The sequence below is a fragment of the Leptodactylus fuscus genome, chromosome 1 (genome assembly GCF_031893055.1).
Source record: "Leptodactylus fuscus isolate aLepFus1 chromosome 1, aLepFus1.hap2, whole genome shotgun sequence".
Classification (NCBI taxonomy): domain Eukaryota; kingdom Metazoa; phylum Chordata; class Amphibia; order Anura; family Leptodactylidae; genus Leptodactylus; species Leptodactylus fuscus.
In genome coordinates, this window is record NC_134265.1 from 50,781,052 (window position 1) to 50,795,538 (window position 14,487).

Here is a 14,487-nt window from a genome sequence, read left to right on the forward strand (position 1 = left end):
CACTGTGTATTATCTCTGTACTGTGACATCACTGTGTGTATTATCTCTGTACTGTGACATCACTGTGTGTATTATCTCTGTACTGTGACATCACTGTGTATTATCTCTGTACTGTGACATCACTGTGTGTATTATCTCTGTACTGTGACATCACTGTGTGTATCATCCGTGTACTGTGACATCACTGTGTGTATTATCTCTGTACTGTGACATCACTGTGTGTATCATCCCTGTACTGTGACATCACTGTGTGTATTATCCCTGTACTGTGACATCACTGTGTGTATTATCCCTGTACTGTGACATCACTGTGTGTATTATCCCTGTACTGTGATATCACTGTGTGTATTATCCCTGTACTGTGACATCACTGTGTGTATTATCCCTGTACTGTGACATCACTGTGTATATTACCCCTGCACTGTGACATCACTGTAATAATAACTCTTATAGAGGGGTGTCCCCCAACAGGGCGCATGGACTGGGGCTGTCACAGTACTAGTTGCTGTCATGTCCTTGTCCCTTTTGCTAGACATTAGTACTGAATACGAGAAGTTCTCCTGATTCCTGCCTGAGCCCGGGGTGGCCATGAGATGACGCGAGTTCCAGCGTGCACGGTGCTATAGATGACACCATAAAGTGCCTGCACCCCCCGCACACCGCCTGGCAGGGATTCCCGGGCTACCCGCTTTCATGACTCCATGTCCCCAAACCACCAGGGACTGTCTGACTGGGAGTCTGGCGGGGGCGGGGCCGTGACGTCACGGGGCGGTGACTACCTGAGGACGCTGCTGCTGCTGCTGTTGGGGCTTCTCCTCGCGCTGCTCCCAGTGCACGTTCAATGAGAGTGGGGGAGGGAGCCCCGAGCTGTGTGCAGGAGCCGGATAACGGGAGTAGTGGACTAGTCATCCCGCCCTGGTAACCCGGGAGCTGCTTTGCATGGGTGAGTGCAATTCCTTGAAGTCTTCATTTCTCATGCACTGAGGATGAATGGATGCACAGTTCAGGGTCCTCCTGCACCCACATTATTACTGCTGTGCAACCTCCTTTCCAGCGGTTTGCAGCTGAGAAGCCTTCTCATTAACCCTTTCAGCCTCCTAGGATGCAGGCAGCACTTCTTGCATGGAGGGTTAATCAGGATGGCTGTATTAGAGACCCTGTAAACTTTTGTGTGGGACACCATGTGATGGGGAAGGGGCACTGATTCTGCCCCCTTTCTGCAATTCACTGTCATGCATGCCTGTAAGTGACTTGGGTCCCCTACTCTAAAGTGTTTCCAACCTGTTGGTTTTATGGAGGACAATTGACTTCTTATATATTGAGCGATCACCAATAATCTGACTATGATCACCGGCTGTTAACCCTTTATGCTTCACTTTGTTCCCGATCATAATTTTTAGGCATGATCAGACTTGCATTACTTATATGTATTTGTTAGTTGTGGTTGTGTTTGCAGATATTCCGACCATATTCATCTTTGCTAAGATTTTCATAACTTTCCTGATATGTTTCTATAGTAATAATATTTCACCTTCTGGGGTAAAAGTGAGTTTTGAGCTTGTGTGAATAGTTTGCATGCACATTGAGGACTCCTTGCACTGGACTGCTCTCCTTTCTTCTAGATCTTCTAGGAAAAAGGCAATAAAAGTGCAATCCAGGAGTGATTGTCTCGCCCTGCACTTTTCTCTGCATCCACCAGGGGCAGTAGAGTAGCCTCACATGGTCCTTTGCTGACAGCTGGGACAGAAGTGTGTTTCATCTTCCAGCGGTATATAATTGATGCACACAGCTCAGTATCTGCTGTATACAGTGACATATCCCCCCTGAGTACAGCCGTATGGCCTTGCACTTGAGGATTTATCATAGTTTGAGGATGAGCTCATACTCTTATAGGGCTGTGACCGAAGCCTTGGGCACATCAGACCACCCAGCCACCCATGGAGACCAGAAGAGCTGGGAATGTTACCCGGCCATTGTTCTCTGTTTGTTGTAGTTAATCCTAAACTAGAAAGTAATTGCTGACTTTGTAAAGAAATGTTTCCATTTGCAGTCTGGAGGGTAAACAGTTACTTGTGGAGTTGTGTTTTGTTACTATACAGATATCATGGGATAGATCAGAACTGCAGACCCACCATGGAAGTGTGAACATTGCTTTAGGGTATATTCACACAGCTGAGTTGCTCGGCCATGTGCCGCCTGTGATCCGTGTAAAAGTAATGCACTACATCTTCACCGACCCCATTCACCCACTAAACATAATGGGGGACGTTTAATATTCTGCGCCAAGATGGCCAAGTCCTGTAGCCATCATTCATTTATGTTTTTCATCTATAGAAACCATATTATAAATCGGCCTCCCGATTTTACTCATGGCGACTGTCAGTAGCTATAGGGTATGATCATATATGGCAGATTCGGTGCGGAATTGCCCATTAATCTGTAAAAAATTTGCACATGCAGCAGAAAGAGCCTTACTCACGTGTGTTGAGCTGAATTTTAGTTGCAGAAGTTTCGTGTGTGAATACTCACTTATATGATGTATCATGTGTGGATGTGACATGCAGTATACGGGCCATCGATGCAGTAGTCACTATTGGAGAGTGGAGACTTAATCAAACAATCCTCAGGATAGGCTAGAAATGTCTGACCGCTGAGGCCTCCAGTCAATAGTGCTCTTGCGAGAAACAATTGATCACGTCTGCTGCCGTATCATTCAAGGTCTATGTGAGCATATGCACATGGCGGTATTACATATATATGGACATATACTACTGCACAATAGATTTGTTTAAAGGGGTTAAACGTGGACTTTCAAACATACTTCCTATGGGGGTCCTCTTTCATCAGGGCCACATGACCAGCACCTATATTGTTCCATCTCCTTCCTCCTGTTCAATGTTTACTGCTATTACCTCTATTATGGGGGTTGGCAGACTAGAACATTGATATAATATAGATAATACCAGTGAGTATAGAGGAGGTGACCCTGAGTTGGAACCAGCCTAGAAATGGTGGTTCTGAAGATAAAGACCCCTGAGGAATTGTTCTAAAAAGTTCCCAATAACCCCGTTAAGGGCAGATTCACTATTTAGGATTTGCCCAGAAAGTGCTCCTCTACTTGGCTCACCTCAGTTTTTGCGCTTGGCACATTTTTAGACAGCGGAGCAGGCCAGGAACACCCCAGTCCGACTTATTCGAGAAGTCTACACCGGTCAGGAATTGAGTTCAACTGCATCTGTATTCACAAAAGGCCAGAGCCTATCGGAGAATGAATTATGACTGATATTAAGAATCATCAATCTTAATAAATTCCATCCTGTGTATCTTCAGTCTTATGCATTGTATGTCATATATTATGGAGGCATTGTATGGCAGCATACATTTAGACACCTCACTCATAGCTTTGCAATGTAGTTGCTTTCATCTATATTTCAGCATGTGATGGAATATTGGGTAGCAATGCACTATGCACATTTCTCTGTTCAGGTGGTGTTACCCTTTGACATTGCCTGAATTTTATGGGGCACTTTTATTTTGGAAGGGTTGTTTCTTTCTTTGAAGCCAAGGTTGTCCCATTTATGACTATGGACATACCCATCTTACACCCATAGATAGCTGCACTATAATGTAGATTGTTTGCCTATAAATAGGAAAACCTTCTCCACATCTGTGCAGCATTATGTGGCTCCGAGCTAGCGTTTCCATTTGCAATGACCCAAATCCTTATTGATTTCACAATCTGGCCATTTTACCTTCTCTCCCATATTAAGTAAATGGCACGGTGACATGGAGTTTTCTAGGTGGTGAGTAATGGAGTGCAGTGGGAATATGTCACTTTTTAATATGAAACTTCTGGCTTGAGCTATGGTGTTGTGTTTCTGCGAGAAAGCAGACATCATTTATAATGGCAGGGAATGAAGCGGATATTGTGCTGCTGTCTGTGAGCGCTGCGGGAAATGTTATAGGCCATGCTGTTCTCACTCCATAACTGTAGGTTCCACTTATTCTCTATGTGGAATGTTATGGAGCAGTTAGTATATGGATGGATACTGAAAAGGCTGGTTAATAATGCCCACTTATCAGTCAATACATGAAAACTAAGTGCCTAATGTGATGTAGGACCCCAAGTGTCTGGGTGGGTGGTACATATTAAAGTTACATCTGCACGAATGCCAGGGCTCAAGGTGTCCCATAACAATATTGCCCAAAGCACTGCACTGCCTCCTCCAGCTTGCTATATTCACATAACATGTCTTGGTTTCATTATTGGTGGCATATCTATAGGGTAGGTCTATCTATAGGGTAGGGTATAGGGTCTATCTATAGGGTAGGTCATCAGTGCCTCACTGCCTCCTCCGGTTTGCTATATTCACATAACATGTCTTGGTTTCATTATTGGTGGCCTATCTATAGGGTAGGTCATCAGTATAAGATAAGTGTAGGTCTGACACCTGGCGGCAGCTCTACAAATCATCTAATGCTGGATCTGCACAGTGTACGGAGCCAGCAACCACTTGGACCTTGGAACGAGCACTATAGTGTATAGGATCACCTACTTCCAGCTCTGTACACTGGGCAGATCTGGTGGCAGCACCAGCTGACTGGTGGGGATACCAGATGTCAAATTTCAACCAATATGATATTGACCATAAAGGATAGGCCTCAAGAGCTTTTTATACAGAAATGGTAATAGAAAGATCTATGGAGTGGCCAGATTGACTTGACATAGACTTAGACTTTACAGATGCCTTGGAGGATGTGTAGCTCCATACTTTGGCACATATAACCCTTTCAGTCTTCAGGATCCTCTTATTGAAGTTTTGTCTAACTTACTGCACACTAGTAGATCTGCCCTACTGTGTATATCGCTTATTGGGGCCAACTGTGGAACAAGGCACATACTATGTATCAGGGGTAGGCAACCTTTGGCACTCCATCTGTTGTAATATTACTACTCCCAGCATGCATACTTGCTCTGCTGTTCTTGGAACTCCCATGGAAGTGAATGGAGCATGTTGGGAGTTGTAGTTGCACAGCATCTGGAGAGCCAAAAGTTGCTGATCCCTGAAATAGAAAATAACACCGGCTAGTAATAGATGTACCAGTTATTGAGCAATGGCCACACTGAGGAGATAGAAGCTCAAAAATGGACAAGTGTAAGGATCTGAGCAAGTTTGAAAAGGACCAAACTGTGCTGACTGGACAATTGGGTCAGAGCATCTCTGATGTGGCAGGTCTTGTGGGGGTGTTACTTGTATATACAGTCCTATGAAAAAGTTTGGGCACCCCTATTAATCTTAATCATTTTTAGTTCTAAATATTTTGGTGTTTGCAGCAGCCATTTCAGTTTGATATATCTAATAACTGATGGACACAGTAATATTTCAGGATTGAAATGAGGTTTATTGTACTAACAGAAAATGCGCAATATGCATTAAACCAAAATTTGACCGGTGCAAAAATATGGGCACCTCAACAGAAAAGTGACATTAATATTTAGTAGATCCTCCTTTTGCAAAGATAACAGCCTCTAGTCGCTTCCTGTAGCTTTTAATCAGTTCCTGGATCCTGGATGAAGGTATTTTGGACCATTTCTTTCTACAAAACAATTCAAGTTCAGTTAAGTTTGATGGTCGCCGAACATGGACAGCCCGCTCTCAAATAATCTGAAAACAAAGATTGTTCAACATAGTTGTTCAGGGGAAGGATACAAAACGTTGTCTCAGAGATTTAACCTGTCAGTTTCCACTGTGAGGAACATAGTAAGGAAATGGAAGACCACAGGGACAGTTCTTGTTAAGCCCAGAAGTGGCAGGCCAAGAAAAATATCAGAAAGGCAGAGAAGAAGAATGGTGAGAACAGTCAAGGACAATCCACAGACCACCTCCAAAGAGCTGCAGCATCATCTTGCTGCAGATGGTGTCACTGTGCATCGGTCAACTATACAGCGCACTTTGCACAAATAGAAGCTGTATGGGAGAGTGATGAGAAAGAAGCCGTTTCTGCACGTACGCCACAAATAGAGTTGCCTGAGGTATGAAAAAGCACATTTGGACAAGGCAGCTTCATTTTGGAAACAAAAATTGAGTTGTTTGGTTATAAAAAAAGGCGTTATGCATGGCGTCCAAAAAGAAACAGCATTCCAAGAAAAACACATGCTACCCACTGTAAAATTTGGTGGAGGTTCCATCATGCTTTGGGGCTGTGTGGCCAATGCCGGCATCGGGAATCTTGTTAAAGTTGAGAGTCGCATGGATTCCACTCAGTATCAGCAGATTCTTGAGAATAATGTTCAAGAATCAGTGACGAAGTTGAAGTTACGCTGGGGATGGATATTTCAGCAAGACAATGATCCAAAACACCGCTCCAAATCCTCAGGCATTCATGCAGAGGAACAATTACAATGTTCTGGAATGGCCATCCCAGTCCCCAGACCTGAATATCATTGAACATCTGTGGGATGATTTGAAGCGGGCTGTCCTTGCTCGGCGACCATCAAACTTAACTGAACTTGAATTGTTTGTCCAAAATACCTTTATCCAGGATCCAGGAACTGATTAAAAGCTACAGGAAGCGACTAGAGGCTGTTATCTTTGCAAAAGGAGGATCTACTAAATATTAATGTCACTTTTCTGTTGAGGTGCCCATACTTTTGCACCGGTCAAATTTTGGTTTAATGCATATTGCGCATTTTCTGTTAGTACAATAAACCTCATTTCAATCCTGAAATATTACTGTGTCCATCAGTTATTAGATATATCAAACTGAAATGGCTGTTGCAAATACCAAAATATTTAGAACTAAAAATGATTAAGATTAATAGGGGTGCCCAAACTTTTTCATAGGACTGTAGTGCTTAGTACCAGGGCATAACTTGAGTGGGTACAATCGTATCCAGGCAAGGAGTCGAGGGTGCTGTAAGATATCTCTTTCCAACAGGAGGAGGCCGGTACATTTTCACCAAAGGCAGCAATGACACCAGGACATGTTATGTGAATATAGCTGTCCGGAGGAGGCAGTGCAATGCTCTGAGCAATACTGGGCAATATCAAGTTTTGGGCAACCCCTGTTATCCTTAGGATCAAGATGTGACTGAATAACCATGTTATTATGGTTTATGAAGATCAAGAACTAAAAAAAAATAGTAGAATTTGCCTTTACTAAATTTCTGAGAATTTTCTTTGGGCAATCTCTCTCCTCTGAGCTGTTCCTCCACCAATAAGGCTAGGGCTACATTGCAACTATGGGCGCAACCAAAGTTGTCGTGGCCAAAATAGTCATGTCATCCTGAGACTCCTTCACTTTTGTAAGTTATTAGTGAATGTTGCAACATTGTCGCAAAACCAAAAATTTAGTTTTTCGGCCCTCTGGACACAGTGTGACTCCATTTCCTTTGCATTAGTGAATGAGTCACAGGGCAACACTGTGCAGTGACCTCTTCACTGCTGACCGAGCACAGCGCTGTACATTGTCTGACGGCTGTGCTTGTTACTGCAACTCAGTTAATTAAATGGGACTGAGCTGCTGCATGGCCATGTGACCAAAGGATCTTCAAATACAGGGTAGGCAGTGGTCCTAGATGTTGGACTTTATTGATCAACATCATAGTCCCGGAAAACCCCTTTAATAGTCCAATTTTAGGCAATCTTTGTCAAATGTTTCTTTAAGGGATTTAGATGCAATTGTAATCACATGGAAAATCTGTCCTTCCAAACAGTATGTCATCAGATATATATTTTGATGACTTGATGGAAAGCGGGACTGTACGGAGGAGATGATGAAAGCTTTTTCCACTTGGGTAATATTAGCTGCGGCCATGATGAAGTGCTGCGGCCATTGATTATGTAGCCTGTTAACCCTCTGTCTGCTGGGGCTGTGCTCTGCCAGGACGCTTTCTGATACAGTCATATACAGCTTTTATTGACTTAGTTCCAGATATAGAGATGCTAGTCACGTAGGCTAAGTATCATATGGGTATTGGCTAAAATTAAGCTGGCCATACACATAAGACAGCTGTCGGACGACCTCCCACCTTGTGCTTGTATATTTTAGTGCAAAGGAGAAAAGCCAGACATCCCCTGACAGTGGGAAAACAAAGAATCAGCCATGTTGAATTCCACCATGACCCATTCTTGTTTTCCTAAACCTCTATCAATAGAGGACATCCGACCTCCTCCTAGGTCGCAGATTGTACACATGGGAAAATGGATCCATCTGCCGCCCGTGCCCTCCATGGACCCATTCATTTCCAGCAGTGAAATAAACAGGAACAGGGCCTGTTCTGAATGTTGCCCCTGCCCATGCCCCATCATCCTGATCTCTAATAATACACTGGTGTATTTAAGGCGCCATAAAAAATAATGGGTTAGTCTGCACACTGACAAAGCTGCTTAATTGAATACCAAGTATAGCGCTGTATGTTGCATAATGGCTGATCTTGGTATTGCAACTTGGCCACATTCTTTTGAATGGGACTGAACTGCAAATGGTTTTTGTTTTGTTTTTTTGAACTGTAATTTTTATTGAATGGATTTTTATAAAATACAATATAACAAAAGAGTTGAAAACATAAAAAACATGAACGTGAAGCAATGCACATACTCTCAAGTAGACTGGGAATGTATACACATCACAAAAAACCTGAGAGTGGAAATGAGGGGGTGGGGGAGGAAGGGAAGGGGAAGGAGTCAGAGACCATTCAAAATAGAGTATGCATCCCAAGATGACCATATAGCCTGGAACCCCTCAACAGTATGGTTAAGTGTGGCCGTCAAGTTCTCCATACTACGGACATCCTTAACTCGGGCTACAAGATCAGAACCAGAGGGAGGAGAGGCACTCTTGCATCGGAGAGCAATGAGCGTTTTGGCTGCGGTACAGAGATATAGAAACAATTTAGAGCTCTGTTTACCCAGATGAGCAGGGGGAAGATTGAGGAGATAGATGAGGGGTCTTTAAACATCTGATCTTTGAGGGTCTTGGTTGTCGGAGGGCTGGCAGCATATTAGCCCAGCCCTGCAGATAGATGGGTTATGAATATCTCCTGAGTCATATAGTGTTTTCCCCTTGTGAGTCGGCCCCTCCATTCTTGAGATATTGCTGTACTTGTTTGTATGCAAATCAGTTCTATGGAACAATGAGGATATTGCCGCTTACTGCTTTGGTGCAATAGAAACAGCCTTGTTGCTCCAAATGGCTCATTTCCATCCTGACAAAATATGATGATATATGGCGTCCCCAATGCTGCGAGAGAACTCTCCAGCGCCGCCTCCATCTTCTTCAGAAATGTCCTCTTCATGCGTCTTCTTCTGGCTCAGGCTTCAAACTTCTAGGTTTCGGGCAAAGCCGACTGCGCATGCCCGCCAGCCACAAGAAAATGGGCACTTACAATACTGCGTAAGCGGCCATTTTCTTGTGGCCGGCGGGCAAGTGCAGTCGGCTTTGTCCAGGCCTGAGGCCTAGAAGTTTGAAGCCTGCACCAGAAGAAGACGCGTGAAGACCCCATTCCTGAAGAAGATGGAGGCGGCGCTGGAGAGTTCTCTATCAGCATTGGGGAAGCCCCTAGTGCTGTGTGAGCGCTGGGGCCCGCCCCCAGTGCTGCGAGAGAACTAATTTGCATACCTGCAAAAAATGGGATTTATACCGAACGGCGGCGCGGAGAAGACATCTAAAGTTAGGAGAAAATTAGCCTTTCTTAAGGCTGTTCGGACGTGTTAATGAGAAAAATTGAGTTTTCATGATAGGATCCCTTTAAATATGTCCATATTACTATGTTTAACCATAGGATACCCTATGGCCCATAGAGAGTACCTACAGCGCTGGACCTTGTGTACATAGAAATAGAGAAAATGGCTTTCTCAAAGTATAACTTGTATACATACATAAGACAAGGTCCAATTTTTTTGAGGCAAGTCTGAGGAAAACAATGGCAACAATACAGTATATTTCTGGAATTATTTACTTCTGTTATACATCTCTTCTTCCGTTCTATCAGATGCCATAGATACTTATTATGTTTATAGTCCCTCTGGTTTGTCATTGGCGTGGTCAGTGTCCTGTCACGTCTGTCTCTATAAATTACAAGTGTGACTCCATTGTGTTTTTACCTTTAAAATGCCTTAAAGCTCCGAGTAATAACCTCTGACCTCCGAGTAATAACCTCTGACCTCCGCTACTTCAGGTTAATTCATGCACGAAATAAACAAAGTGCTTTAAAGTAGGGGGCCTGAGGTTTTAAGGGTCACATTTGTGTTTAAAAGTCCCACTTGTCATCCACTAAGTGAAGGCTGTAGTCACACCGGATTAACCCATCATGTACTGAAAAGTGATCAATGGTAAAGTGGAAAATAGTTGTTGACGTATGTAAATGTGCGAGGCCTTTAATACAATGAGGCTATTAATAAGAGCTAGAGGAGCTGTCCATCACAACCTGTCAAGTCTCTGCATTTGTTTCATGGATTTCTTGGAAAGACTGAAAGTGAATGTCCACCCTTGAGAACTGCTTTTTTTTATTTGAATAAGCTCAAATTCTGTTCTTATTCAGCTCTTAAAGGGGTTTCTTGGGACTGAACTATTTATGACCTTTCCTCAGGATAGCCTATCAATATCTGATTGTGGTGGTCCAGTACTCGGGTGAGTACTGTGACCTCTTCACCGAATACCATATCATATTGCATAGGACCTGTGCTTGGTGTTGCAGCTTGGCCCTATTCACTTGAATGGGACTGAGCTGCAACTGTAGCATGTGATTGATAAATGTGATGACATTGGCACAAAGAAGTCCTCGGCACTTACTAAAGCAATTGATCTGTGGGGTCCCATGTAGTGAAACTCCATCGATCAGATATGAATAAATTATGCTACAGGTAGGTCATCAGTATTACAGTCCTAGAGGCAGATTAGGAATGAACCATTAATAATTATACATTGATTTCAATAGACAGTATGACATAAGTTCCCATATCGTCCTTCCCTTCTAGTGGTGACTGCAGACAGCCGCCATATTACATTTTAGCCTATGTCTGTACAAGGATTTGCAGCTCTGGTGCCAACACGGTGGCTCAGTGATTAGCACTACAGCATTGCAGCGCTGGAGCCCTGGGTTTGAATTCCACCAGGAACAACATCTGCAAGGAGTTTGTATGTTCTCCCCGTGTTTGTGTGAATTTCCATCCCATACTCCAAAGACATACTGATAGGGAAAAATGTACATTGTGATCCCAATATGGAGCTCACAATCTACATTTAAAAAAAAAAAAAAAAAAAAAGGATTTGCAGCTCTGCATCAGAAAAACAAGGCGCAGACTGCTATGAAGATGTAGTAAGACATTAATTGGTTTCTAGACCTCCAAATGTCCTCATGATAACAACCAGAGACTTTCAGTCTGTTTGGTTGCCCCACTGTATTATAGGTATGTATCCCACAAGTTCATAGCCTCCGAAAACCTCGGCTCAAGCGCTCTCATCAATGTTTATTTGTTTTTTTACCCATCTCACTTTATGTGACCAGTTCTGACAATGTCTTTTTATTGTTGTCTTTTTGATGTATGCTGTTTTTGGATACCTCCACTATAAAATGTGTCATTATGGGATGCATGCGCTTTTGACCCCACCACTCCCTGCATTCCCCACTATTTTATTGCAGTAGTTTTCACAAGTATTGCATAATATTTTTTTATTAGTAGTTTTACCCCATGCGGCCCTCACATGATGCATGAGTCTATTAATTTGTCAGGGATCTCCCATTGTCTCAGGGTATGTGTCCTTCTCCTCCAGGCCGGGAAATCTGGATTAACATGTACAAATAAATACACCCGCTGATGCAGACTTTTAATGGCTTTGCTATGATGTGCGGAGTGATCTTCAGCTTTTCACATTATGTCAGGGGTTTTATGGCGGTGTTTGCTTTTGTTTTTCTAATGGTGACAGTCATTTCCTTTCTTAGAAAGAGGTTTTCACCATTTTTCCATAAGCGCTTTTAAAACCACATGTGTTTCATGGTAAGTCAGGACATGCATGTGCATAAATTGTACATTTTACAGATGTGACGTTGCCCTTAGGGTGTGTTCACGCAGCGTTTTTTTATACGTTGAATCCTCTCCCTTCCATTGTGTTTTGATAGAAGATGGTGACTGACACTTTATTCATCACATTTGACTACATTTGCGTGGTCTTAGTCCCAGGAACAGCCCTGTGGTTGACCTTATTGGCTGGGTCTAATAAATGTGCTGACCCCTGGCGAAAAGCCAACACTTCCAATATTTCTTGGTCTGACACCAATAGATTTCATAATCAGCTGTTTAACAATCATGGGACACATGGCCTGTTTGCTGCTCAGTCCCGTTCAAGTTAATGGGGAACCAATGTGCAATGTATGATGCTGGGTCAGGTTTTTGGTGAAAAGGTCGCAGTACTCATCCAAACCATGCAGTCATGGGTGTTGGACCCTTGCCAATCTTCAACTGATGGCCTATCCATAATCTTGGAAAGCCCCTTCAGGATGAAGCCCCACGTTGCAAAAACGATTTGTCATGTAGTGTGCAGTACACATCCAGCCTTTTACCTTGTGCGATCTGACCATGTGCACTTGCGTCTTGCACAGATGTGAATTTCCAGTGTATTTTCTTCACCCTTGGCCTGAGCGCTCCTTTATGGACGAGGACCTGTGGGCATTACTACATTCCCTATAATAAATACATATTGATGGATAATCTGTATATTAATAGGAAACAGGTTCCCTACAGGTGGTGTGACTTGTACGCGCCTCCTATACACCTGACTATGTGGACACTTTCTGAGAGCATTGTATATGTACATATCTTTACTGTGGGATCAGCTGGGGTGGAGGCCGTCCGCCTTTCATGTGATACTTAAGTAGACAGACAATCGGCAGGCAGAATCTCCCGCTGACAGGCCAATGAGTGATGGCTGCTGTGTTTGCACTTTTTTCTGACAGTCTGTCGGGAATAGTCATAGAAAATTCCAGCAGGATCGCTCCTTGTAAACTGCACAAACCATTATTGTAAATTGATTTTAGATATTGATTTTGTATAATAAATCAGCTGATTGTTATGATTTCTTCCAAAGTTGTCCAATACTGTATCTTTTAATATAACATATCAATAGCCATGATTTTATTTTTTATATATACGGGCAACCACATCAGGGAATCCCGGTTCTCAATATAGGATGGCTATGGCTCTCTAGCCACAGGGACTGTGTATGGCCATCCAAGATTTGTGCACAAAGCTATAAGAGGCTGAAAGTCAGATGTACCACAATTTTTTGGGATCTATGGAGCCTGGGTTGGTAAGTTGTTAAAATGTTGATAGCCAAATAGAAATGTAATAGGACTGTATTCATTAAAGGGATCTCCTATCATTGAGAATGAATTTTTTGTCCCTAACACGCCGGAATAGCCTTAAGAAAGGCTATTCTTCTCCTACATTTAGATGTCTTCTCCGCGCCAGCGTTCCGTAGAAATACCGTTTTTTGCGAGGCCACAAGAAAAATGGGCGCTTACACAGTAAGTAAGCAGCCGCTTACTTACTGTGTAAGCGGCCATTTTCTTGTGGCATGTGGGCTGCGAGAGAACTCATTTGCATACCAGCGAAAACTGGCTTTTCTACGGAACAGCAGCGCGGAGAAGACATCTAAAGGTAGGAGATGAATAGCCTTTCTTAAGGCTATTCCGACGTGTTAGGGACAAAAAATTCATTCTCAATGATAGGATCCCTTTAAAAGAAGACAGATAAAATTACCTATAAAAAGTTGGTTTAATTCAATTGATCTTGTGATTTAGGCTGATACCCCACGTTGCGGAAACACAGTTTGTTTGTTTTTTCTTGTTGCATTGTTTTGAGCCAAAGTCAGGAGTTGATTGAGCAAAAGGTAGAAGTATAAGAGCTTTCTATATATTTCCTATCCTTTTTGTAACCATTCTTGGATTTGGCTCAAAAAACCGCAGCAAAATCTGCAACAAAAAAAAGCTGTGTTTCCTCGATGTGAGGCCTTGGCCTCAGGGTATGTCCACACATGGCAAAACCCTGGACATAATCTGAGACAGAACTTGCTTTATTTATGGAAATATCACAGATTTCACCATAAACATTGTAAAGGGTGAAATCCATGGTGGATATCGCAAGCGTAAATTAATGTTCTGTGGACAACTGCATCCCCCCCCCCCCCGGCCCCCTGTGTTCTGCGCATGCTTTTAATTCACAGAAGGCTGGTTGCAGCATGGTCGTCTGCTACCGGTCTTATGGTCATCTTTACGTCTCATGCACATGACCACATTATTTATATATATTCCATAGCACAGTGCAGCAATTTTCATCTCTTTCACATAATTTGAGTCTCAGTTTCCAATAGGGGCTCACTATGTTAAGTTCCTGATCTTAGCACTCGTTCACGTCTGTCCCACATGGGGACCCCCTTGAACAGACTAGCGAACACATTGGCAAGCGGTGTGCAGTGAAAGTACACGGA

General features: G+C 43.1%; 1 protein-coding gene across 1 annotated transcript in view; it reads left to right on the top strand.

Annotated features, from left to right (window-relative positions):
• Positions 1 to 850: 850 nt before the first annotated feature.
• The window catches only part of LHFPL2 (LHFPL tetraspan subfamily member 2), an 84,623-nt gene continuing 70,986 nt past the window's right edge, over positions 851 to 14,487 (top strand). The window contains exon 1 of the mRNA XM_075270338.1: positions 851 to 943. The gene's annotated coding sequence lies outside the window, so the exon portion shown is untranslated. The remainder of the gene's footprint in view (positions 944 to 14,487) is intronic.